General features: G+C 38.4%; 1 protein-coding gene across 4 annotated transcripts in view; it reads left to right on the top strand.

Moving 5' to 3' along the window:
- Window positions 1-21,963, top strand: part of KHDRBS2 (KH RNA binding domain containing, signal transduction associated 2) — a 714,887-nt gene extending 692,924 nt beyond the window's left edge. For all 4 annotated transcript variants that reach the window (XR_006266123.1, XR_006266120.1, XM_043450331.1 and 1 more), the window contains one exon: window positions 21,751-21,963. The gene's annotated coding sequence lies outside the window, so the exon portion shown is untranslated. The remainder of the gene's footprint in view (window positions 1-21,750) is intronic.
- The last annotated feature ends 5,068 nt before the right edge of the window (window positions 21,964-27,031 follow it).

Genomic DNA, 27,031 nt, shown 5'->3' with positions numbered 1-27,031 from the left:
ATATTTGTTAATTTTGTTTGCATTGATTTATTACCCACTTGGCACCTTGCTTTAGTTTTGTTTTCCACTTTGTTATTTAGTTAGCTTTGTTCTTAACTGGTAAATTATATATAATTTTTTATTTCCTTTGTTCGCTGGGTCAATCAATTGTACTTTATTTTTGTTGGACTGTTTTGACTTTGCTCATAGGTGTATATGTATAGCCCATTATTTTATTATTATTTGCCTGATTTTGTAACTGCTATTTGTCTGGGGTTCATCTTTGGTTTCTCAGTTTTGGATTTTGTTTTAATCTCACTTAATGCCATAACAAACCACTTGTGCAATCTTTGTTCCTGACCAGAGATCAAGCCCTGAGCCTTTGGAGTGGGAGCATTGACTCCAAGACCCTAGACTATCGGAGAAATAACCCTAGGGAGTATCAAATAGTGAGAACCCACACAAAAGAAATCACTTGAATAAAAGACCCAGCATCATCCAACCACCAGTAGCAGGCTGGGCAGAATGCCTCATCTAAACAACAAACAGAACAAAAATACAAAGCTAATCATCAGCAGACAGAATGACCCCCTCACTCAGCCTTGCCAAGCAGAGGAAAAACAAACAAACAAACAAAAACTCAGCACAATCTTATCCTATACAAAGCTTGCACAAATCACTGGACCAATCTTGAAAAGTGAAAATGAAGTCGCTCAGTCGTGTCCGACTCTTCGCGACCCCGTGAACTGTAGCCTGCCAGGCTCCTCCATCCTTGGGATTCTCCACGCAAGAATAATAGAGTGGGTTGCCATTTCCTTCTCCAGGGGATCTTCCCGACCCAGGGATCAAACTCAGGTCTCCTGCATAGCAGGCAGATGCTTTACCCTCTGGAGGGCAGAAACTAAAGGAAGAAAGGATTCAAGCTTGAAGCCTGGGAAAATGAGACCTCAAACACAAAACAGAAAAAAACAATTAATTAATTAAAAGGCAGAGAAGTACAACACAAATGAAGGAACAAACTGGAAACACAAAAGTCCAAATAAATGAAGAGGAAATAGGTGTAGCACCTGAAAAAGAATTCAGAATAATGGTAGTAAAGACCATCAAAAACCTTGAAAACAAAGGGGAGAAAATGAAAGAATCAATTATCAAAGACATAGAAGAATTAAATAATAAGCAAACAGAGACAACACAATGACTGAAATTAAAAATACTCTAGAAGGAATCAATAGCAGAATATCTGAAGCAGAAGAACGAATCAGTGAGCTGGAAGATAAAATGGTGGAAATAACTTCTGAAGATCAGAATAAAGTAAAAAGATTGAAAAGAACCGAGGATAGTCTCAGAGACCTCTGGGACAATATAAAAAATGGTATGAGAAAATTTTTGAAGAGGTTATAGTTGAAAACCTCCCCAACATGGAAAAGGAAATAGTCAGAAGTCCAAGAAGTGCAAAGAGTCCCATACAGGATAAACCGAAGGAGAATCATGCCAAGCCACATACTAATAAAACTAACAAAGACTAAACACAAAGAAAGAATATTAAAAGTAGCAAGGGTGAAGCAATATGTAACATACTAGGGAAGCCCCATACACTTAACAGATGATCTTTCAACAGAAACTCTGCGGGTCAGAAGGAAATGCCAGGATATATTTAAAGTACTGAAAGGGAAAAATCTACAACCATGACTACTGTACCCAACAAGGATATCATTCAAAATTGATGGAGTACTATTTAGACAAGCAAACATTAAGAGAATTCAGTACCATCAAACCAACTTTACAACAAATGTTAAAGGAACATATAGAGTCAAGAAATACAAGAGAAGTAAAAAGATCTATAAAATTAACCCCAAACAATTTTTAAAAATGCAATAGGAACATATATATCAATAATTACTTTAAATGTAAATGGATTAAATGCTCCAACCAAAAGACACAGACTGGCTGATTGGATACAAAAACAAGACCCATATATATGCTGTCTACAAGAAATCTACTTCAGACCTAAAGACACGTATAGACTAAAAGTGAGAGGATGGAAAAGTATATTCATGCAAATGGGAAGCAAAAGAAAGGTCGAGTAGCAATCCTCATATCAGACAAAATAGATCTTAAAATACAGAAGATTACAAGAGATAATGAAGGACATTACATAATGATGAAGGGATCAATCCAATAGGAAGACATAACAATTGTAAATATCTACACCCAATATAGGAACACCTCAATATATAACACAACCACTAACAGACATAAAAGGAGAAATCGACAGTAACACAATAACAGTAGGAGAATTTAACACTCCACTCTGACCAATGGACAGATCATCAAAACAGAAAATTAATAAAGAAACACAAGTCTTAAATGATAAATTAGATGAGATTGACCTCATTGATACCTTCAGGACATTCCACCCAAATGCAGAAGAATACACTTTCTTCTCAAGTGCACGTGGAACATCCTCTGGGATAGACCACATCTTGGGTCACAAATCAAAACTCAGTAAATTTAAGAAAATTGAAACCGTATCAAGCATCTTCTCAGGCCACAACACGATGAAACGAGTTATCTATTACAAGAATAAAACTGTAAGAAGCACAAACACATGGAGATTAAACAACATGTTTCTAACTAGCCAACAGGTTACTGAAGAAATCAAAAGAGAAATAAAAAAAAAAATTCTAGAAACAAATAACAATGAAAACATGACAAACACCTATGTGATGCAGGTGTTCAAAAGCAGTTTTAAGAGGGAAGTTTATACCAATACAGTCCTACCTTAGGAAACAAGAATAACATTGAGTAGACAACCTAACTTTACACCTAAAACAACTGGAAAAAGAAGAAGAACAACAACAACAACAAAAATCAAAATTATTAGAAGGAAAAAAATAAAGATCCAAGCAGAAATAAATAAAGAAATGAAAGAAGCAATAGTAAAGATTAATAAAACTAAAAGCTGGTTCTTTGAGAAGATAAACAAAACTGACAAGCCTTTAGCCAGACTCATCAAGAAAAAAAAGAGAGAAGAATCAAATCAAGAAAATTAGAAGTGAAAAAGGAAAGGTTACAATAGAAAACGACATTCAAAGGATTATAAGACTATTATGAAAAACTATATGTCAATAAAATGGTTAACCTGGAAGAAATGGGTATATTCTTAGAGAAGTTCAATCTTCCAAGGCTGAACTAAGAAGAAATAAACATTATGAACAACCCAATTAAAAGCACTGAAATTGAAGATATGATAAAAGAAAACTCCAAAAAAACAGAAGTCCAGGACTAGACGGGGCTTCACAGGATAATTCAATCAAACATTTAGAGAAGAGCTAATGCCTATCCTTCTACAACTCTTTCAAAAAATTACAGAGGAAGGAACACTTCCAAACACATTCTTTGAGGCCACCATCATCCTGATACCAAAACCAGACAAAGACAACACAAAAAAGAAAACTACAGGGCAATATCACTGATGAACATAAATGCAAATATCCTCAACAAACTTTCAGCAAACAAAATTCAGCAACACATCAAAAAGCTCATACACCATGATCAACTTGGGTTTATTCCAGGAATGCAAGGATTTTTCAATATACACAAATCAATCAATGTGATACACCATATTAAAAAATTGAAAGGTAAAAATCATATGATAATCTCAATAGATGCAGAAAAAGAATTTGACAAAATTCAGCACCCATTTATGATTAAAACTCTTCAAAAAATCAGCATAGAAGGAACCTACCTCAACATAGCAAAGGCCCTATATGATAAGCCTACAGCAAACATTATTCTCAATGGTGAAAAATTGAAAGCATTACCCCTAAGATCAGGAAGAAGACAAGGGTGCCACTTGTCTTGAATAACCACTATTATTCAACATAGTTCTGGAAGTCCTATCTACAGCAATCAGAAAAGGAAAAGAAGTAAAAGTAATCCAGATCAGAAAAGAAAAAGTAAAGCTTTCACTGTGTGCAGATGACATGATACTGTACATAGAAAACCCTAAAGATAGCATCAGAAAGTTACTATAGCTAATCAGTGAATTTAGCAAAGTTGTGAGATACAAAAGCAACACACGAAAAACACTTGCATTTCTATATACTAACTGAAAAATCAGAAAGAAAATTTAAGGAATCAATCCCATTCACCATTGCAACAAAAAGAATTAAATATCTAGGAAGAAACTTACCTGGGGTGAGAAAAGAACTGTACACAGAAAATTATGACACTGATGAATGAAAGTGAAGAACAACTAAAGAGCCTCTTGATGAAAGTGAAGGAGGAGAGTGAAAAAGTTGGCTTAAAGCTCAAAATTCAGAAAACTAAGATCATGGCATCTGGTCCCACCACTTCATGGCAAATAGATAGAGAAACAGTGGAAACAGTGGCTGACTTTATTTTTTTTTTTTTGGACTCCAAAATCACTGCAAACGGTGATTGCAGCCATGGAATTAAAAGACACTTACTCCTTGGAAGGAAAGTTATGACAAACCTAGACAACATATTAAAAAGCAGAGACATTATTTTGTCAACAAAGGTCCATCTAGTCAAGGCCGTGGTTTCTCCAGTAGTCATGTATGGATGTGAGAGCTGGACTATAAAGAAAGCTGAGCACCGAACAATTGATGCTTTTGAACTATAGTGTTGGAGAATACTATTGAGAGTCCCTTGGACTGCAAGGAGATCCAACCAGTCCACCCTAAAGGAGATCAGTCCTGGGTGTTCATTGGAAGGACTGATGCTGAAGCTGAAACTCCAATACTTTGACCACCTGATATGAAGAGCTGACTCATTGGAAAAGACCCTGATGCTGGGAAAGATTGAGGGTGCAGGAGAAGGGGACAACAGAGGATGAGATGGCTGGATGGCATCACTGACTCAGTGGACATGGGCTTAGGTGGACTCCGGGAGTTGGTGATGGGCAGGGAAGCCTGTTATGCTGCTGTTCATGGGGTTGCAAAGAGACGGACATGACTGAGCTACTGAACTGAACTGATGAAAGGAACCAAAAATGACATAAACAGATGGAGAGATAGTCCATGTTTCTGTGTAGGAAGAATCAGTTTTGTGAAAATAATTAAACTACCAAATACAATCTACAGATTCAATGTGATCCTTATCAAATTACCAATGGCATTTTTCACAGAACTAGAACAAAATATTTCACAATTCATATGGAAACACAAAAGACCCCAAATAGCCAAAGCAGTCTTGAGAAAGAAGAATGGGGCTGAAAGAATCAACCTTCCTGTCTTCAGATTATACTACAAAGCTACAGTAATCAAGACAGTGTGGTACTGGCACAAAAACAGAAACATAGATCAATGGAACAAAATAGAAAGCCCACAGATAAATCCATGCACCTATGGACACCTTATATTTGACAAAGGAGGCAAGAATACACAGTTGAGAAAAGACAATCTATTTAACAAGTGGTGCTGGGAAAACTGGTTAGCCACTTGTAAAAGAATGAAACTAGAACACTTTCCAACACCGTACACAAAAATAAACTCAAAATAGATTAAAAATATAAATGTAATACCAGAAACTATAAAACTCCTAGAGGAAAACATAAATCACTCTCTAACATAAGTCACAGCAGGATCCTCTATGACCCACCTCCCAGAATATTGGAAATAAAAGCAAAAATAAACAGTTGGGACCCTAATTAAACTTAAAAGCTTTTGCACAACAAAGGAAACTATATGCAAGGTGAAAAGACAGCCTTCAGAATGGGAGAAAATAATAACAAATGAAGCAACTGATAAAGAATTAAACTCAAAAATATAGAAGCAACTCCTGCAGCTCAATTCCAGGAAGACAAAAGATCCAATGAAAAATGGGCCAAAGAACTAAACAGACATTTCTCCAAAGACATACAGATGGCTAAGAAACACAGGAAAAGATGCTCAACATCACTCATTATCAGAAAAATGCACACCAAAACCATAATGAAGAACCATCTCACACTGGTCAAAATGGCTGTTATCAAAAAGTCTACAAACAATAAATGCTGGAGAGGGTGTGGAGAAAAGGGAACCCTCTTACACTGCTGGTGCGAATGCAAACTAGTACAGCCGCTATGGAGAACAGTGTGGAGATTCCTTAAAAAACTGGAAATAGAACTGCCATATGACCCAGCGATCCCACTCCTAGTCATATACTCCGAGGAAACCAGAACTGAAAGAGACACGTGCACCCCAATGTCCATCGCAGCACTGTTTAAAATAGCTAGGACATGGAAGCAACCTAGATGGCCTTCGGCAGATGAATGGATAAGAAAGCTGTGGTACATATACACAAGGGAATGTTACTCAACTATTAAAAAGAACACATTTGAATCATTTCTCATGAGGTGGATGATACTGGAGCTTAATATACAGAGTGAAGTAAGTCAGAAAGAAAAACACCAATAGACTATATTAACACATATATATGGAATTTAGAAAGATGGTAACAATGACCCTGTATGTGAGACAGCAAAAGAGACACAGATATAAAGAACAGACTTTTGGACTCTGTGGGAGAAGTTGAGGGTGGGATAATTTGACAGAATAGCATTGAAACATATATTACCATATGTGAAATAGATCACCAGTCGAGGTTAGATGCATGAAACAGGGCAATCAATGCTAGCGCACTGGGATGACCCTGAGGGATGGGATGGGGAAGGGGGTGGGAGGGGGCGTTCAGGATGGGGGACACCTGTACACCCGTGGCTGATTCATGTCAATGTATGCCAAAAACCACCACAATATTGTAAAGTAATTAGCCTCCAATTAAAATAAATAAATTAATTATTAAAAGGACACATGTATCCCTTTGTTCATTGCAGCACTATTTACAATAGCTAGAACATGGAAACTACCTAGATCCCCACTGACAAATGAATGGATAAAGAAGTCGTGGTACATGTACACAATGGAATACTACTCAGCCATATAAAGGAACACATTTGAGTCAGTTCTGACGAGGTGGGTGAAACTAGAACCTATTATACAGAGTGAAGTAAGTCAGAAAGAGAAATATAAATTCTGTCTTCTAATGCATATATACCGAATGTAGAAAAATGGCACTGAAGAATTTTTTTACAGGGCAGAAATGGAGAAACAGACATAGAGAATAAACTTATGTGCATGGGGAGAGAGGAGGAGAGGGTGAGCTATATGGAAAGAGTAACATGGAAACTTATATTACCATATGTAAAATACATAGCCAATGGGAATTTGCTGTATGGCTGAGGAAACTCGAACAGGGGCCCTGGATCAACCCAGAGGGGTGGGATGGGGAGGGCGATAGGAGGGAGGTTCAAAAGGGAAGAGTGTATGTATACATATTGCCGATTCATGCTGAGAGTTGACAGAAAACAGCAAATTCTGTAAAGCAATTATCCTTCAATAAAAAACAAAAAGAAAAAAGAACAAATTTTGGATTTGCTCCAACATGAGTTTAACTCCACTATACTCGAGAGCATCCCTCTCTGACTCTCTAGTATCTTCTCTAATTTAGGAAACTTTCTGAAAATCAATATTAAATGTAAATGAACAAATAACATTTACTCGTGATCCACTACTGTTTAAATAACATGAATAGAAAAACAAGTGTATCATATAGAGGTGTTGAAATTCCTTGCCACTTTTTCAAACAAGTAGTGTGGAAATTCTTACACATTCAGAGTAAGTTTTCATGTGTTGCAAAGAACAAAGTACATATGAGTCTGTGCTTGTACCCAAACAACAATCACAGTTCAGTTGGGATACAAGAATACAAATATAGATTAGGTGCTATTATAAAGTATAAAATTGTAAAGTGTAACTTGAGTAGTGCTTTTTAGCTAAGAACATGTTATATGTAGTATGTTTTAAAAATGCAAATGCCAGGACCATACATGTGTTTATCAAATAAGTTTCTAAGGTTGTAGCCTGGAAATGGGTATGTAATTTTAAACTCCACAGGTGATTCTAAAATGCACTAGGAATAACAACCACTGGTTTAACATTAATATATTAAATACACAGATTTTAAAAAGAAGAGGTTAATTTGGGCTGAGATTTTAAAAGATGGCTTCATAGAAGAGATGAGATTTGAATGAAAGATGAGATGGACAGAAGGGAGGTGAAACAGACTTTTCTTTTGCTTTTTAGCTCAAAATAAAATCTTTCCTTTAAGGATTTTATCTGTGTTTCAGATTCCTAATTGGATTTATCTAGAATAGATAATAAAACTTATAATGATAAATGCCAGGAAATGTTTATCTTCTCATATATCCATGATGTGGCTACCTGAAGCTCAGATTTAATATCTTGCTTGAAAATTCATTAACTGCTACAGATTAGCATTAATGTGGAGAAGGCAATGGCACCCCACTCCAGTATTCTTGCCTGGAAAATCCCATGGACGGAGGAGCCTGGTAGGCTGCAGTCCATCGGGTCTCTACGAGTCGGACACGACTGAGCGACTTCACTTTCACTTTTCACTTTCACACATTGGAGAAGGAAATGGCAGCCCACTCCAGTGTTCTTGCCTTGAGAATCCCAGGGACAGGGGAGCCTGGTGGGCTGCAGTCTATGGGGTCGCACAGGGTCGGACATGACTGAAGTGACTTAGCAGCAGCAGCATTAATATATTAATTTGAAAGTTTTATCAAAGTTAGTAATTTTGGACTACAAATTGCCAATTGATGTTTTACCCAAATTTGGATTCTTAGATCTTTAAAATAGGATTGGTATCTGGAAGCTGAATAACATACATTTGTTTGTTCAATGAATGAAATATTTGGGTTTACTTGGTTAATTCATCCTACCTTATTTTCGGGGCAGATTTCAATAGTCTCCATTTGAAAGATCAGTAATTTTACCTATAGTGGTTTTGGTTTGTTGTTTCTTTCTTAATCCAGAACCAATGAGCTGGCAAAGACTTTTAACAATCGTTAGCTTTTAGGCTTTTTCTTTCCCAATGGAAAGACTGAAGGAAAATAATAACAATGGAAAAGGCAAAAGAGTTCCAAGCATCCTAATGCCGGGGGAGTTTTCCACCCATGTGGACACCTACACCAGCTGGTAAAGCTTTCTCCTCAGACCAGTCTCTCCAGAGGGTGGGGCAAGCAGAGTCACCTACCTGTTAACAGAAAGAAGCAGGGCCTCCCAGCTTGCTCAAGCTTGGGAATACGGTTTTGTAGAATAAGGTTATTTTGTCATTGTTTAGATTTGAAATGCTAATAGAATTGTAAAGGCATGGCAGCCAAAAAGGTCACTAAGAACCTTTATCTTGCTGTATTACATCCTTTCAGCGCTGTTGTTATAGAAGAAATGTCAGAAGATATTCACATTTCCTCAGTAGAATTTTATGATACTTCTGGAAACAGTTTCATGGCAGAGGCAGAATAAGAAGAAAGAATGAACAGAAAACGAAACACAGATAGGAAGAGTATGGTGAGCTGATGACAGAAGACTTTGATTTTATTTTTCACATATGTATTTTGGAGAACAAAGAAGGAGAAAATGGAAAGTATTAGACAGTGTTTAGTTCCAGACATGTATTTATAAAATATTTTTATTGTGCAGCAGCTTTAATAATAAGGATAGACAATACTGGTATTAGAGAAGAGGGAGCTTGGGCAGAAGCAGGTGTCACAGAGCAAGATGCCTGTGAGCTCAGCCTTGGTGCCATTCAGAAGTCCAGGTTGTCCCACTGACTGCTTATAGTTCAGCTGACATGGCTCTAGGCTATAGGGACTTAAATACATGGCCATTTTACCCCAAAGAGCTACTGAAGGAACTCTTGGGGTGACTACATTCTATGGCAAACATGTGTAATTCATAGACTGAAACTCAAGACTTCCAAGTTACTATTTGGACTCTTGATAACTGTTCTGGCTGCAAAACAATCTCAGGAACTATGATTTTGAAATTATCTTGCACCTGACTCATGGCCTACATCTACTGACCATTGTACTGTGGCAAATTTTTGGCCCCCTCTTGCTGCTACATGGTTGCATCATCGCAGACAAGCCTGATTGTAATCAGTAAAAAAAAAAATAAAAAATAAACATAATTCTTCATAAATAGTGACTGAACATGAACATATCTTAAACAGTTTAATTCACATTAGGTTGCACAGAATAGCAGAAAATAAAATGAATTGTGTTTTAATAACATTTTCAAGGGTGGCTTATCACATTTAAGGTCTTACATGTCATCTTGGGTACAGTAGTAATTTTAATCAGACAAGGGCGTGCTAGAGCCACAGCTCTATGACCTCCAAATGTGTGCTCCTCTCCTCACTTTGGTGGCTGTATGTAGATCCAGATGGGACTTTTATACCACAGAAATTGGCAGACTGAATTCCTAATCCATTTGGGCTGTTACAACAAAATAACACAGGCTAGGTGGCTTATCCAAAACTGAAATTTATTTCTCACAGTTCTGGAGGCTGATATCTCAGATCAGGTGTCTGTGTGGTCAAGTGTAAGTCTTCTTCCAGATTGCAAACTTCTCTTTGTATCCTCATATGGTGGAAGGAGATAAGGAGCTCAATGGGATCTCTAATCCCATTCAAGAGGATCTAATTACCTCCCACAGGCCCCTTCTAACACCATCAAATTGAGCATTCAAATTCCAATACATGAACTTGGGGGCATGGTGAACACGAGCATTCAGACCATGCATGAGTGCTGAGTCACTTCAATCATGTCCAACTCTTTGCAACGCTATGGACTGTAACCCTCCAGTCCACTCTGTTCATGGGATTCTCCGGGCAAGAATACTGGAGTCGATTGCCATTTCCTTCTCCAGGGACCTTCCCAACCCAGAGATCAAAGCTGCATCTCCTGTGTCTTCTGCCTTGAAAGCAGATTCTTTACCCACTGAGCCACCGTAGCATTCAACAAATCAGGGCTTTCTATTTTTCAGAGAGCCACTGAAATAGTTTGACAGCACACCACTGAATTACATACACATTTTAGGAGAAGAGTCCTAATACAAATACAAATGTATGTTTTTTTAATTAAGAATATTGCTTGTTGAGTAAATATTTAAAGACACTATTTTAAAGAGAAGGTATTTCATTAGACTGCCAAAACTCGCATTGTTATTAGCCATAATTTAACCTCTTTTTCTCTTAGTTTTTCTATCTTTAAAATGAAAACATTATAAAAACTACTTCATAGAATTGTTCTGATGACTAAATAAGTTAATATATGTGGTGTTCTTTTAAAAGTGCCTGGCACAGAGAAGGTGCTCAGTAAGTATTTTCTACTAGTATTAACAAGAAATAAGACTGTATGATTATTTACAGACCTGGTGTAAAAGGCTGCCTCAATTGTGTTATTTTCTTTGTTGAGCTTTTGTATCTTTTAGAAGCCCTTACCCAACTTCCACAAGTTTTGTGATGATCAGTTAAATGAAAACACATCAAATCACTTTGAAATGCATAAAGCACTATGTGATGAAAGATTGAATAATTGTGTAAAAGGCATCATGTTGAATTTTGTTTATATTGCATCTTTGAAATGAGCATCAGATTTTCCTTTAGGGGCTACTACTGCTTCTAGAGCAACAAACACAAATGGTGCCCAAACCTTCTACCGAATAGTTTTAGGCAATGGCATTTATCAAAATACTACAGGTCACTAAAAGCACAGAGACTCAAATCATACTTCACATCTCAGGCTCAGGCCAGCATTATAATTTGGTAAGTAAGCCTTTGATTAGTCAAGGATCTTCTAATTTGTAGAATACACTAACACAACAAAGAGAAAAATCTTACATGTAGGCTATTTTGCAAAATAGGACATTAAAATGCAGTTTTCTTTTTTTTTAGTACAAGTCAGCATTTTTAGGTGTATATTCAAAGACTTTTTACAAATGTCCATAATCATGAAACCACTACTACAAACAAGATATAGAATAATTTAACCTCTTCTACAGGTTTACCAATGCCCCTTTTGCATTTAGTCCCTTCTTCCCACTCCAGTTCCTGACATCTACTAATCCAATTTCTGTTTCTGGAGTTTTACCATTTCAAGAATGTCATATGAATGGAATCAGATAGGGTTATCAGACCTTTGGTCTTTTCCCAAACATCCAGGACCAAATGTCCTGCAAGGGAGTGGCCAAGTCCTAACAAGACTTTGGAACAACTGGAACCTTCGTCGCTAGAGGGAATGTGAATGGTATAGTTACTTTGGAAAACTGTTTTGCAGTTTCTTATCAGACATGACTTAGCAACTAAACAGCTACGTAAAATTATAAACGTGCACTATTTCAATCTCTTCTCCTGCAGCTAGTTTAAGCAAATGGCTCCACCTAGTGGAAATAAATGGTTATTAAATCTAAATTTACATTTGATTTAGAATTGTAGCATATCAATTTTTTTTTCATTTATTTTTATTAGTTGGAGGCTAATTACTTTACAATATTGTAGTGGCTTTTGCCATACATTGACATGAATCAGCCATGGATTTACATGTGTTCCCCATCTCGATCCCCCCTCCCGCCTCCCTCCCCATCCGATCCTTCTGGGTCTTCCCAGTGCACCAGCCCTGAGCACTTGTCTCATGCATCCAACCTGGGCTGGTGATCTGTTTCACCCTTGATAGTATACTTGTTTCAGTGCTATTCTCTCAGAACATCCCACCCTTGCCTGCAATTTTCTTTAGAGAAAAAAAAAAAAATCAGTTGTTTTTTCTGATGAGTGTTTCTAGCCAAATTAAAACTAATTTGGGGGTGTGCATCCAGATGTTCCCATTTTATTGCTGAATAAGAGAGGGAATATGTTTTAAATGTATTATCTTACACTCAGAACTTCTAATAACCTAGTCTTTGCAGGCTTCCTTTTTTTCAGCCACATAGTCCTATTATCTCTCTAAATTGAGTCTCAGGTGATTTTGTGCTTGGATCCCCTGGGTTAGTGATGGAGAGCAAGATCTGACCCCTGAGGCTTCCTGTTCTGGAAGCCTGGCTCTGCTGATACGGGCTGAGGGTTGGGGTACAAGACTGGGGGTTAGGGAGAAGAGAAGAACCAAGCTGTTTCTTCCGATAGCCAGCCTGCCTCCTGCACCTTCTTAGGCAGGAGCTATGTCTCTTCCATGCTTCACTTCCCACCACTGTGGCCTGCCTGATTGCAGATCTCATCAGGTAATCCAAGACTCCTATTTTATAGCAGCAACTCCTGATCCTTATGACCCTCCTGCCCAAGGTTGGTTATGACTTGCCCCTGTTGCTAATTTCTGTGTTGCCTCATTTTTCTCTGGTTGGCTTCATCTATCCATTTCATCATCTGTTTTATGCTTTAATCAGTTCCCTGTGTAAGAAGCCAACATTTAAGTATTACAGGTGAATACAGTTTTCCTTGACTGGAACCTGATTGGCCCAAGATCTAGCACAGGCCTCCTAGTTAACTGAATTCTCAGGCACACGACACGGTTGAAAGCACAGTTCCTCTGTACCCATCACAAAGGTCTCATAGGCCTTCCTGTAGCATGAACTTCTGCAATCACTCTTTCCTCTGCAGCACTTTTCTTTAGTTAAATGACAGCTCTACCTTGAGACTGCTCTGCACCATGTCTCTGAGATGGAGTCAGAGAAAAAGTAATTTTCTTTATTTCTGCTAACATCAGAGTCACAAGAACCTCAGCCATTACACTTGTTAGCCCAGCCTGCCTCCTCCTTCAGGTCACATCCCTCAAATTCACTTATAGGTAGTGGTTTTCTCAGATATTATTACCCTTTCTAGAGAATCACAAAGGATGATAGAGCCTACAGATAATTTTCATGTATCTGAAGATGAATATTTTCATGTATCTGACTAGAATAAGCATCTGTGAACTGTTACTACTCTAAAATTATATCTCTTCTTTCTTTTCAAGAAAGTAAGTTTGGGTCACTTAACAACTCCATATCTTAAATTGATATTAGGGAGTTTAAATTAGCTCTATAATTACGCTCTTACTCCAGAAGTATCAAGCTAGGGTTATATGTTCATGCATTTATTAAACTTATTTTGGACTCTGAACATTGAAACATGCATTAATGTTGATTATCTAAAAACATCATTTTATGAATATTTTTTGCTCTTTCCCCTACACTCCATCCTAATGCATTGCAGGTGTTGCTCCCCCTAAATGAAATGATCTTCTTTTTCCTTCTATTTTCTTTTGGTGTGTTATGAATTCTCAATCAAATAACCATCTTTCCAGAAGTATGCTCTGAATTTTTCGACACACTTGACCCCTGTTCATGCCCCCAAATAATTTGTGTGAAATATATTTTTGTTTCTGTCTCAAGTTAGATTTCAAAGTTCTCTAACGAAAAGACTATGTTTCATATTTGTAGATGCTCTGTTACTTTCTTGGTACTTCAGTTTAGTTTAGTTGTGTCTGACTCTTTGCGACCCCATGGACTGCAGCAAGCCAGGCATCCCTGTCCATCCCCAACTCCCAGAGTTTGCCCAAACTCATATCCATTGAGTTGGTGATATAATCCAACCATCTCATCCTCTGTCATCCCCTTCTCCTCCCCCCTTCAATCGTTCCCAGCATCAGGGTCTTTTCCAATGAGTCAGTTCTTCGCATCAGGTGGACAAAGTATTGGTTTCAGCTTCAATATCAGTCCTTTCAATGAACACTCAGGACTGATCTTCTTTAGGATGGACTGGTTGGATCTCCTTGCAGTCCAAGGGACTCGCAAGAGTCTTCTCCAACACCACAGTTCAAAAGGATCAATTCTTTGGCTCTCAGCTTTCTTCACAGTCCAACAGTCACATTCATGCATGACTACTGGAAAAACCATAGCCTTCACTAGATGGACCTTTGTTGGCAAACTAACGTTTCTACTTTTTAATATGCTGTCTAGGTTTGTCATAACTTTCCTTCCAATGAGCAAGGGTCTTTTAATTTCATGGCTGCAGTCACCATCTACAGTGACTTTGGAGCCCTCCCCCCCCCCCCAAAAAAAAATGAAGTCTGCTACTGTTTCCACTGTTTCCCCATCTATTTGCCATGAAGTGATGGGACCAGATGCCATGATCTTCAGTTCAGTTCAGTCGCTCAGTCATGTCTGACTCTTTGTGACTGCATGAATTGCAGCATGCCAGGCCTCCCTGTTCATCACCAACTCCCAGAGTTTACTCAAACCATTGTCCATCGGGTCGGTGATGCCATCCAGCCATCTCATCCTCTGTTGTCCCCTTCTCCTCCTGCCCCCAGTCCCTCCCAGCGTAGAGTCTTTTCCAATGAGTCAGCTCTTCTCATCAGGTGGCTAAAGTATTGGAGTTTCAGCTTCAGCATTAGTCCTTCCAATGAACACCCAGGACTGATCTCCTTTATTCTGAATGTTGAGTTTAAGCCAATTTTTTCACTCTCCTCTTTCACTTTCATCAAGAAGCTCTTTAGTTCTTCTTTGCTTTTTGCTATAAGGGTGTTGTCATCTGCATATCTGAGGGTATTGATATTTCTCGCTACAATCTTGATTCCAGCTTGTGCTTCATCCAACTCAGCATTTCTCATGATGTACTCTGCATATAAGTTAAATAAGCACGGAGACAATATACAACTTTGGTGTACTCCTTTTCCTATTTGGAACCAGTCTGTTGCTCCATGTCCAGTTCTAACTGTTGCTTCCTACCTTGCATACAGGTTTCTCAAGAGGCAGGTCAGGTGATCTGGTATTCCCATCTCTTTCAGAATTTTCCACAGTTTATTGTGATCCACACAGTCAAAGGCTTTGGCATAGTCAATAAAGCAGAAATAGATGTTTTTCTGGAACTCTCTTGCTTTTTCGATGATCCACCGAATGTTGGCAATTTGATCTCTGGTTCCTCTCTGCCTTTTCTAAATCCAGCTTGAACATCTGGAAACTCGCAGTTCATGTACTGTTGAAACCTGGCTTGGAGAATTTTGAGTACTACTTTACTAGCATGTGAGATGCATGCAATTGTGTGCTAGTTTGAGCATTCTTTGGCATTGCCTTTCTTTGGGATTGGAATGAAAACTGACCTTTTTCAGTCTTGTGGCCACTGCTAAGTTTTCCAAATTTGCTGGCATATTGAATGCAGCACTTTGACAGCATCATTTTTCAGGATTTGAAACAGCTCAACTGGAATTCTATCACCTCCACTAGCTTTGTTCATAGTGATGCTTCCTAAGGCCCACTTGACTTCACATTCCAGGATATCTGGCTCTAGGTGAGGGATCACAACATCACGATTATCTGGGTCGTGAAGACCTTTTTTGTACAGTTCTTCTGTGTATTCTTGCCACCTCTTCTTAATATCTTCTGCTTCTGTTAGGTCCATACCATTTTTGTCCTTGATCGAGCCCATCTTTCCATGAAATGTTCCCTTGATATCTCTAATATTCTTGAAGAGATCTTTAGTCTTGCCCATTCTGTTGTTTTCCTCTATTTCTTTGCATTGATTGCTGAGGAAGGCTTTCTTATCTCTCCTTGTGATTCTTTGGAATTCTGCATTCAAATGGGAATATCTTTCCTTTTCTCCTTTGCTTTTCACTTCTCTTCTTTTCACAGCTATTTGTAAGACCTCCTCATTTTGCTTTTTTGCATTTCTCTTTCTTGGGGGTGGTCTTGATCCCTATCTCCTGTACAATGTCATCAACCTCTGCCCATAGTTCATCAGGCACTCTGTCTATCAGTTCTTGGTACTTAGGATTTATTAAAAATATTGTTTGACTCTTTCTGAGAAACACACTATAGGTTCCAAGGCTTCTCGTGCTGAACAAAGAATAAATATTTGGGTCTTGAAATGAAAGGTTTGTTTTGTTTTTTTATACTGGAAATATATTTTCAGAAAATGTGTAACAAACAGGATTATTTCACAAAATGCATAGTGTTTGTGCCCCACATTTTGAGTATCGGGCTGGCTAAAAAAAATTTGTTTGGGTTTTTCTGTAACATCTTGTGGAAAACTCCAAATGAACTCTTTGGTCAAACCAATACTTATATTTTCATGGAACAGCTTTGATAAATGCGGGAATAAAGTTCAAATTTTGCAAGAAGAGAATGCTAAGAATATTTCTTAGTCACCCAGTTGTGTCTGACTCTTTGCGACTCCATGGACTATAGCCCGCCAGGCTCCTCTGTTCATGGAATTCTCCAGGCAAGAATACCAGAGTGGGTTGTCATTTCCTTCCCCAGCTAAGAATATTATGGTTACATATATCTACATATTTTGTTGTTGTTCAGTTACCAAGTCATGTCCAACTCTTTGCGAAGACTCCATGATCTACAGCACACCAGTCTTTTCTGTCCTTAACTAGTTGGTGATGCCATACAACCATCTCATCCTCTCCCCCTGCCCTCAATCATTTCCAAGGTAGTCTACATATAAATTAAGGTAAAAATTCATATAACCAAGAGTATGCCATTACAAATCAGTTGCCTAAAATTTTTCATATTGATCTGAACACTTACTTTTAGACTTTAAACAATTTTTCAAAATTGCTCATGTAACAGTCTTATTTGCTAGATAAACTAACATCATTCCATTAACTTTTCTAACTAAAAAGATAAAATATGATATATGTACACTCTAATTCAAGAAAAAGTTTGTTGCAGTAGAGCCCTAGTACAAAGTCTGGAATATCTGAAGTACTCAATTATTCAATAAGTAATTTCTTCTTCCGTTTATTTATATTAATCATGACAGAAAAAATTTAGTCGGCTTAATTCTCACACTAGGACTATACTTAGTGCCACATAACACATTTTTCTTCTAAAGATCATTTGGTATTAAAATAACATCTACTAAGACTGATGCTGAAGCTGAAGCTCCAATACCTAGTTCACCTGATGGGAAAAACTAAATCATTGGAAAAGACCCTGATGCTGGGAAAGATTGAAAGTGGGAGGAGAAGGGGACGACAAGGTAAGTTACCAGCTTACCTCCCTACCTCCAATCCCCTTTGCTTAATTAGCCTACTGACAGAAACACTTAAAATAATTTACATCATATTTTTCTCAGGATGAGATGGTTGGATGGCATTACTGACTTGATGGACATAAGTTTGAGCAAGCTCCAGGAGTTGATGATGGACAGTGAAGCCTGGCATGCTGCAGGCCGTGGGGTCGCAAAGAGTCGGTTATGACTGAGCAACTGAACTGAACTGAGGACTTTCCTGGTGACCCAGTGGCTAAGATGCTGAAATCCCAATTCCGGAGGTCTGAGTTTGATACCTAGTTGAGGAGCTATATCCCACCTGTTACAGCTAAGACTTTTCATTCTGCAACTAAAGATCCTGTGTGGTACAGCAAAGACTGAAGATCCCATATGCCACAACTAAGACCTGGTGCAGCCAAGTAAATATTTTTTTTAAAATATCTGTCAATTATGAGGTATATTAAGATTTATTTTAACTGACAAATTTCTATTGGACATATTCACATTATTCAGTGCCAGGTTTTAAGAAATATAATCATTCTTATTTTCTTTTGGAATCCTTTCATAGCACTAAAACAAATAAACACAGCCACAGCACTATTAAAGGAATAAATGGACATGTAAGTTAACACTAGTTATCTTCACTGGGAAAACATCTTTTGTCTTCTTTTCTGTTTACATCTATTTCCATGTTTCTTTCAAATTCTGTACTTTCATCTCAAGAGAGTTTCATAGACTTTGAACCAGTTAGCAGTTGGTCATTCTTGTTGATGACTTCATAGCTTTCTTCTCTCCTCTAGTTTTAATCATATGCCCGTTCATGAGGAAAAAGCATTTTAGACAATTTCAGAATCCAGATTTACATTCTGACATTACCACCATCCTAAATTTAGACCATGTCCTCACACTTAAGTTGCTGACAAAACAAGTTAACAGCTTACCTTCCTACTTCCAATCCCCATTGCTTAATTACCCTACTGACAGAAGCACATAAAAATAATTTCTATCATATTTTCCTCAGTGATCAATGCAAAGAAATAGAGGAAAACACAAGAATAGGAAAGACTAGAGTTCTCTTCAAGAAAATTAGAGATACCAAGGGAATATTTCATGCAAAGATGGGCACAATAAAGGACATGGACCTAACAGAAGCAGAATATATTAAGAAAAGGTGGCAAGAATACACAGAAGAACTATACAAAAAAGGTCTTAATGACCCAGATAACCACGATGGTATGATCACTCACTTAGAGCCAGATATCCTGGAATGTGAAGTCAAGTGAGCCTTAGGAAGCATCACTAAGAACAAAGCTAGTGGAAGTGACGGAATTCCAGTTGAATTATTTCAAATCCTAAAAGATGATGCTGTGAAACTGCTGAACACAATATGCCAGCAAATTTGGAAAACTCGACAGTGTCCAAAGGACTGGAAAAAGGTCAGTTTTCATTCCAATCCCAAAGGAAGAGAATTCCACAGTATGCTCAAACTACTCACAATTGCACTCATCTCACACGCTAGTAAAGTAATGCTCAAAATTCTCCAATCCAAGATCAACAGTACATGAACCATGAACTTCCAGATGTTCAAGCTGGATTTAGAAAAGGCAGAGGAACAAGAGATCAAATTTCCAGCATCGGTTGGGTCATGGAAAAAGCAGCAGAGTTCAAGAAAAACACCTATGTCTCCTTTATTGACTACTCCAAAGCAAAGTGTTTGACCGTGTGGATCACAGCAAACTGAGGAAAATACTTAAAGAGAAGTTGAATACCAGACCACCTGACCTGCCTCCTGAGAAATCTGTATGCAGGTCAAAAAGAAACAGTTAGAACTGGACATGGAACAACAGACTGCTTCCAAATTGGGAAAGGAGTACGTCAAGGCTGTATATTGTCACCCTGCTTATTTAACTTATATACAGAGTATATCATATGAAGTGCCAGGCTGGATGAAGCACAAGCTAGAATCAAGATTGCTGGGAGAAACATCAATAACCTCAGATACACAGTTGTCACTACCCTTATGGCAGAAAGCAAAGAAAAGCTAAAGAGCCTCTTGATGAAAGAGCCTCTTGATGAAAGAGGAGAATGAAAATGTTGACTTAAAACTCAACATTCAAGAAACTGAGATCATGATCAGGTCCCATCACTTCATGGCAAATAGATGGAGACACAATGGAAACAGTGGCAGACTTTATATCTTGGGGCACCAAAATCACTGCAGATGATGGCTGCAGCCATGAAATTAAAAGAAGCTTGCTCCTTGGAAGAAATATATGACCAATTTAGACAGCATATTATAAAGCAGGGACATTACTTTGCTGAAAAAGGTCCATCTAGTCAAAGCTATTGTTTTCCAGTAGTCATTTGTGGATGTGAGAGTTGGACTATAAAGAAATCTGAGCGCCAAGGAACTGATGCTTTTGAACTGTGTTGTTGGAGAGGTCACTTGAGAGTCCTTCGAACTGCAAGGAGATCAAACCAGTCAATCCTAAAGGAAATCAACCCTGAATATTCATTGGAAGGACTGATGCTCAAGCTGAAACTCTAATACTTTGACCACCTGATGCGAAGAACTGACTCATTGGAAAAGACTCTGATGCTTGGAAATATTGAAGGCAGGGGGAGAAGGGGATGAGAGAGGATGAGATCGTTGGATGGCATCACCAACTTGATGGGCATGAGTTTGAGTAAACTCTGGGAGTTGGTGATTGACAGGGCAGCCTGGCATGCTGCAGTCCACAGGGTCACAGAGTTAGACATGACTGAGTAACTGACCTGACTGAACTGATCATATTTTCACTCCCAGCTTAAAAACTTAAATGATCTCTCATTTCTATTAAATTAAACCCTCCAGTTTGACTTTCAAGGCTTAATACTAGCTCATCTTTAAATAGCATTGATATAACTACTTGTTACAACTCAGTGGAAGAAATTCCAAGTGCATTTATCTGATAATTAAACTTGGCTCACCCTCCCCCTTTTAAAAAATATTTTTGATCCTTCCCCTTTGTCCCTGATGTGGGTTAGGTACACCTCCCCTTCCAGACGTCTCCAGCAAATTCATCAGAGAAAGGATACTTTGTTGTCCCAATTTCCTTATCAGTTCATATCCCCCCTTAGAATATGTCTCGTTTGGGCAGAAACATCTTCAATTCATCTTTATAGCTCAAATGTCTACTAAAGTGTTGCCATGTCAGAAATTCTGAAAAATGACTGTTGAATAAATGACATTTACAGTATCAGGTATTGTGTTTCTGGTGCCAAAAATGTACTGATGTCTCTCTTCTAGGTAAAATGCTGCCTTTCTCTCCTTCTCTCCTTCTCTTTATATTTCTTCCCACTTCTAGTGTAACTTCACATGCTCATCAGAAAAAGGAAGAGATGTGACTTGGAGCTCTCAACATGAATCAAAATGATTTGTTTCTAAAGCAATACTGTTTCTCCTTAAAGAGTCTCAAAGGCCAATGGATCAAATGAGACAAACAGGCAGTATATGCAGAATCCTGATGTAAGATTTTATCACTTAGTTCAACCCTAGAAACATGCACCAAACCCCAAGATGTCATTCTTTGGGACAGTTTTACTCTCTGTGTATAGAGCTTCAGCTATTTCCTCTTGGTGATATAATAAAATTTCTTTTCCTGCTTCCCATACTTACCACTGTCTCCTGGCCAATTTGTTCTCAAAACCAATGCCTGAGGACACCCTAAAATAGAAAACGCACTCAATTAGAATCTATTCTACATTTCCTCATTTTAGAATTTACTGTGACCCACAGGCATATGCAGCACTGTTACCATAATTCAACACATTGTTTCATGTGACAAATTTCCCCAAAAGCCTTTCTGAAACACATACCTTGTTTGGTTCCAGGTAATTTCCTCAAAAGGCAATCATTTTCACCATGGAAAAGATTGGACCCTCCATTAGTTGGACTTGGGGACCTTCACCAGAAAGCAGTCATTCACGTATTTTGGTTCTTCCTTTTACTGTTTTTGAACTGTGTTGTTGGAGAAGACTCTTGAGAGTCTCTTGGATTGCAAGGAGATCCAACCAGTCAATCCTAAAGGAAATCAGCCCTGAACATTCATTGAAAGGACTGATGCTGAAGCTGAAACTCCAATACTTTGGCCACCTGATGTAAAGAACTGACTCATTGGAAAAGACCCTGATGCTGGGAAAATTGAAGGCAGGAGGAGAAGGGGTGACAGAGGATGAGGTGGTTGGATGGCATCACCGACTTGATGGACATGAGTTTGAGTAAGCTCCAGGAGATGGTGATGGACAGGGAAGTCTGGCGTGCTGCAGTCCATGGGGTCACAAAGAGTCAGACATGAATGAGTGACTGATGACTGAACTAAACTTTACTGCTTAAATTAACTTTGGTTTAAGGATGATCTATATTTACCATACAGTATATACTGTAGAATTTGAAAATAAATGTGTTTAAAATATGCACAAGTGTACATTTCTTTCTACTAATCAGATTTCTTGCCAGCTCAATAGAATGGTTAACAACTAATTTAAGAAGCAAGATTAAGAAAGTAGAAATAGCTGAATTTTTCAGTTGCCATCTCATCTTATAGACCATTATATCACAGGAGAAATATCAATAACCTCAGATATGCAGATAACACAACCCTTATGGCAAAAAGTGAAGAGGAACTAAAAAGCCTCTTGATGAAAGTGAAAGAGGAGAGTGAAAAAGTTGGCTTAAACCTCAACATTTAGAAAACTAAGATCATAGCATCTGGTCCCATCACTTGATGGGAAATAGATGGGGAGACAGTGGAAACAGTGTCAGACTTTATTTTATTGGGCTCCAAAATCACTGCAGATGGTGATTGCAGCCATGAAATTAAAAGATGCTTACTCCTTGGAAGGAAAGTTATGACCAACCTAGATAGCATATTAAAAAGCAGAGACATTACTTTGTCAACAAAGGTCCATCTAGTCAAGGCTATGGTTTTTCCAGTGGTCATGTATGGATGTGAGAGTTGGACTGTGAGGAAAGCTGAGTGCCGAAGATTTGATGCATTTGAACTGTGGTGTTGGAGAATACTATTGAGAGTCCCTTGGACTACAAGGAGATCCAACCCGTCCATCCTAAAGGAGATCAGTCCTGGGTATTCATTGGAAGGACAAATGCTGAAGCTGAAACTCCAATACTTTGGCCACCTCATGTGAAGAGTTGACTCATTGGAAAAAGACCCTGATGCTGGGAGGGATTGGGGGCTGGAGGAGAAGGGGACGACAGAGGATGAGAGGGCTGGATGGCATCACTGACTCAATGGACATCAGTTTGAGTAAACTCCGAGAGTTGGTGATGGACAGGGAGGCCTGGCACGCTGTGATTCAGCAAAGAATCGGACATGGCTGAAAGACTGAACTGAACTGAACTGATATCACTAAAAAGTTGTGCTATCCCTCTGAGTTGATGTAAGTTATTTTTTAAAATCCTGCTGAATGTTTTTAAATGAGTATTGAGCCACAAAGCTGTAGATGAAAATACTACTTGAGAAAAATCATAAGCTTAAGTGATATGGAACCACTACAAGACTGTATTTGACAAAGCAAGATCTGTAAAAATATATTTCTATTGACTGTGATTAAAAATATCCCCTTCATGGATCACAGCCTTGTCAGGGCAAATGGATTTGCATAACTCAATGAAGTTATGAGACAGGCAATGCAGGAGCACCCAAGACTGGTTTGTAATAATGGAGAGTTCTGACCAAACATGGCCCACTAGAAATGCTGTGCTAAGCCACTTCAGTCATGTCTAACTCTTTGTGACCCCAAGGACTGTTGCCCACCAGGCTCCTCTGTCCAAGGGTTTCTCCAGGAATGAGCTAAAGGGGTTGCTGTGCCCTCCTCCAGGGGTATCTTCCCAAATCAGGAATCAAATTTGCATGTCTTACATTTCCTACATTGGCAGGTGAATTTTTACCACTAGCGCCACCTGGGAAACCCTGTTCACTAGAGGAAGGAATGGCAATCCACTCCAGTATTCTTTCCACGAAGTCCCCATGAACAGTGTAAAAGGCAAAAGACATTACACCAGAAGATGAGCCCCACCCCCACCCCGGGGGGCCAAAAGGAGTCCTATAAATGTTACTGGGGAAGAGCAGAGAGCAATTACTAATAGCTCCATAAAGAATTAAGAGACTTGGCCAAAATGGAAACAATACTCTGTTGTGGATGTATCTGGTGGTGAAAGTCTAATGCTATAAATAACATCTTTGCCTAGGAACTTGAAATGTTAAGTCCATGAATCAAGGTATACTGGACATGGCCAAGTAGGACATGATAAGAGTGAACATCAACATCTTAGGAATCAGTGAACTAAAATGGATAGAAATGGGTGAATTTAATTCAGATGACCATTGTATCTACTACTGTGGGCAAGAATCCTTTAGAAGTGGAATAGCCTTCATAGTCAACAAATGAATCTGAAATGCAGCATTTGAGTGTGGTCTCAAAAATGACAGAATGATTTCAGTTCATATACAAGATAAGCCATTCAACATCCCAGTAAATCTATGCCCCAACTACCTATGTTGAAGAAGTTGAAGTTGAATAGTTCTAAGAAGATCTACAATACCTTCTTGAACTAATACCAAAAAAAGATCATAGGGATTGGAATGCAAAAGTGGGAAGTCAAGAGATACCTGGAGTAACAGGTAAGTTTGTCCTTGTAGTACAAAATAAAACAGGGCAAAGGCTAACAGAGTTTCATCAAGAAACATGCTGGTCATAACAGACACTCTCTTCCAACAACACAAGAGAAAACTCCATACATGGACATCACCAGATGGATAATACTGAAGTCAGAATGATTGTATTCTTTGCAGCTGAAGATGGAGAAGCTCTATATAGTCAGCAAAAACAAGACTGGGAGCTGACTGTGGCTCAGATCATGAGCTCCTTATTGCAAAATTCAGGCATAAATTGAGGAAAGTAGGGAAAGCCAATAGACCACTCAGGTATGACCTAAATCAAATCCCTTAGGATTATGCAGTGGAGGTGACCAATAGATTCAAGGGATTAGATCTGGTAAACAGTGCATGAAGAACTGTGGACAGAGCTTTGTAACATTGTTGGCAACACCACAGGAAGTGGTGATCAAAGCTGCCCCCAAGAAAAAGAAATGCTTCTTGCAAAGGCAAAAAGATTGTCTAAGGAGGCTTCTATTGTGGATAATATATGCATCTATTAGTGGGTTCCCCAGATGGCACTAGTGGTAAAGAATCCATTTGCAAACGCAGGAGATGCAAGAGATGTGGGTTCAATCCCTGGGTCAGGAAGACCCCCTGAAGAAGGAAATGGCAACCCACTCCAGTATTCTTGCCTGGAAAATCTAATGGATAGATGAATCTGGAGGGTTATAGTCCATGGGGTCAGAAAGAGTCAGACAGGACTGAACACATAGTGAATGTACTTACTGTCATTTTCTTAATTGCTTTTATTTTGTTTTTGTAGGCTTTTTTCTTCCTTTGTGTTTCCTGCAGAGAGAAGTCCCTTCAGTAGTTGTTGTAAAGCTGGGTTGGTGGTACTGAATTCTAATTTTTGCTTGCCTGTAAAGCTTTTGATTTCTCTATTTATTTTGAATGAGGTCCTTGCTGAGTAGAGTAATCTTGTAGGTTTTTTCCTTTCTTTTTCTTTTCTTTCTCTGGGACCTCTGTAATTTGAATGTTGGTGTGTTTAATATTGTCCCAGAGCTCTCTGAGACCATCTTTAATTCTTTACATTCTTCATTCTATATTCTGCTCTTCAGCAGTTATTTCCACAATTCTGCCTTCCAGCACATTTATCCATTCTTCTGGTTCAGTTATTCTGCTTTTTATCTTTTATAGAAAATCTTTAATTTCAGTTGTTTTGCTGTTCATCACTGATTGCTTGCTCTTTATTTCTTCTAGATCCTTGTTAAATGTGCTAAGTGATTCTTGCATTTTTTCCATTCTATTTTTGAGGCTTTGGATGATCTTTACTATCATTACTTTGAATTATTTTTCAGAGTAGTTTGCCTGTTTCCTCTTTGTTCATTTGGTCTTCTGGGTTTTTTCCTTGTTCCTTCATCTGCACAGTATTTCTCAGTCCGTTCATTTTGTTCAACTTACTGTGTTTGTGGTCTCCATTCCTCAGGCTATAGGGTCACAGTTCTTCTTGCTTTTGGTCTCTGCCCCCAGTGAGTAATGCTGGTCCAGTGGCTACTGTTAACTTTGTGTTGGAAGGGATCTGTGCCCGTATTCTGGTGGGAGGAGGTGAGCTTTTCCCCGCTGATGGGAAAGATCATATGATGTGGTGTGTTTTGGGGTGTCTTGCATCCTGTCTGTGATAATTTGGTGTATATTCCTGTCTTGTTTGTTGTTTGGGTGAAGCATCCAGCCCTGGGTGCTGCAGGTACTTGAGCGGTGCTGGATGTTGGATTTGAGTGGAGACCTTTGTGGGAGTTCTCACTGATGAATACTCCCTGGGGTCAGGAATTCTCTGATGGTCTAGAGTCCTGGGCTCAACAGCCCCGCCCTAGAGGCTCAGGCCCAACTTCTGATTAGGGAAGCAAGGCTGCACAAGCAGTGTGCTACGGTGATAAAGGGGGTTAGCACAAACAGGCAAAGCAGGAGACAAAACGAAGCCACAAATGATAAAAGCGTAACCAGAAGATAGAAACAAAAATAGAGGAATGCAGACACATACACATGAAACCAAAAGCATCCAAAGAAAATAAAGTACAAGAGAGTGACCCAGCTAGCAAATGAAACCAAAAATGCTCTCATCAGTTAAAAGCAAAGCTAAGTAAAACACAAAACAGAAAACAAGAGACTAGAGTGTCAATTGAGGAATAAAGCAAAGAAAATAAAAGAAATAAACATGGTGGAAAAAAGAAAAAATAGAAAAACAAAGATAAATAGACATATATAAAAAGATTTATACATAATAAAAGGGGAAACTGCAAGAATAAACAAAAACTAAAAAAAGAAATACAAAAAGCAAAAACAGAAAACCACAGAAAGCCAAACTAGAAGTAGAAATATATAAAATAAATAAAATGTGTGATTAAAAATAATTCCCAAAAGCCTAAATAGAGATAATAATAATAATGTAAACAGCAACCAAAACAACAAAGAAAAAAAGAGAATGGGGAAAAAAAAAA

The sequence above is a fragment of the Cervus canadensis genome, chromosome 28 (assembly GCF_019320065.1).
Source record: "Cervus canadensis isolate Bull #8, Minnesota chromosome 28, ASM1932006v1, whole genome shotgun sequence".
Lineage (NCBI taxonomy): Eukaryota > Metazoa > Chordata > Mammalia > Artiodactyla > Cervidae > Cervus > Cervus canadensis.
This window is presented reverse-complemented; position numbering and strand designations above follow the sequence as displayed.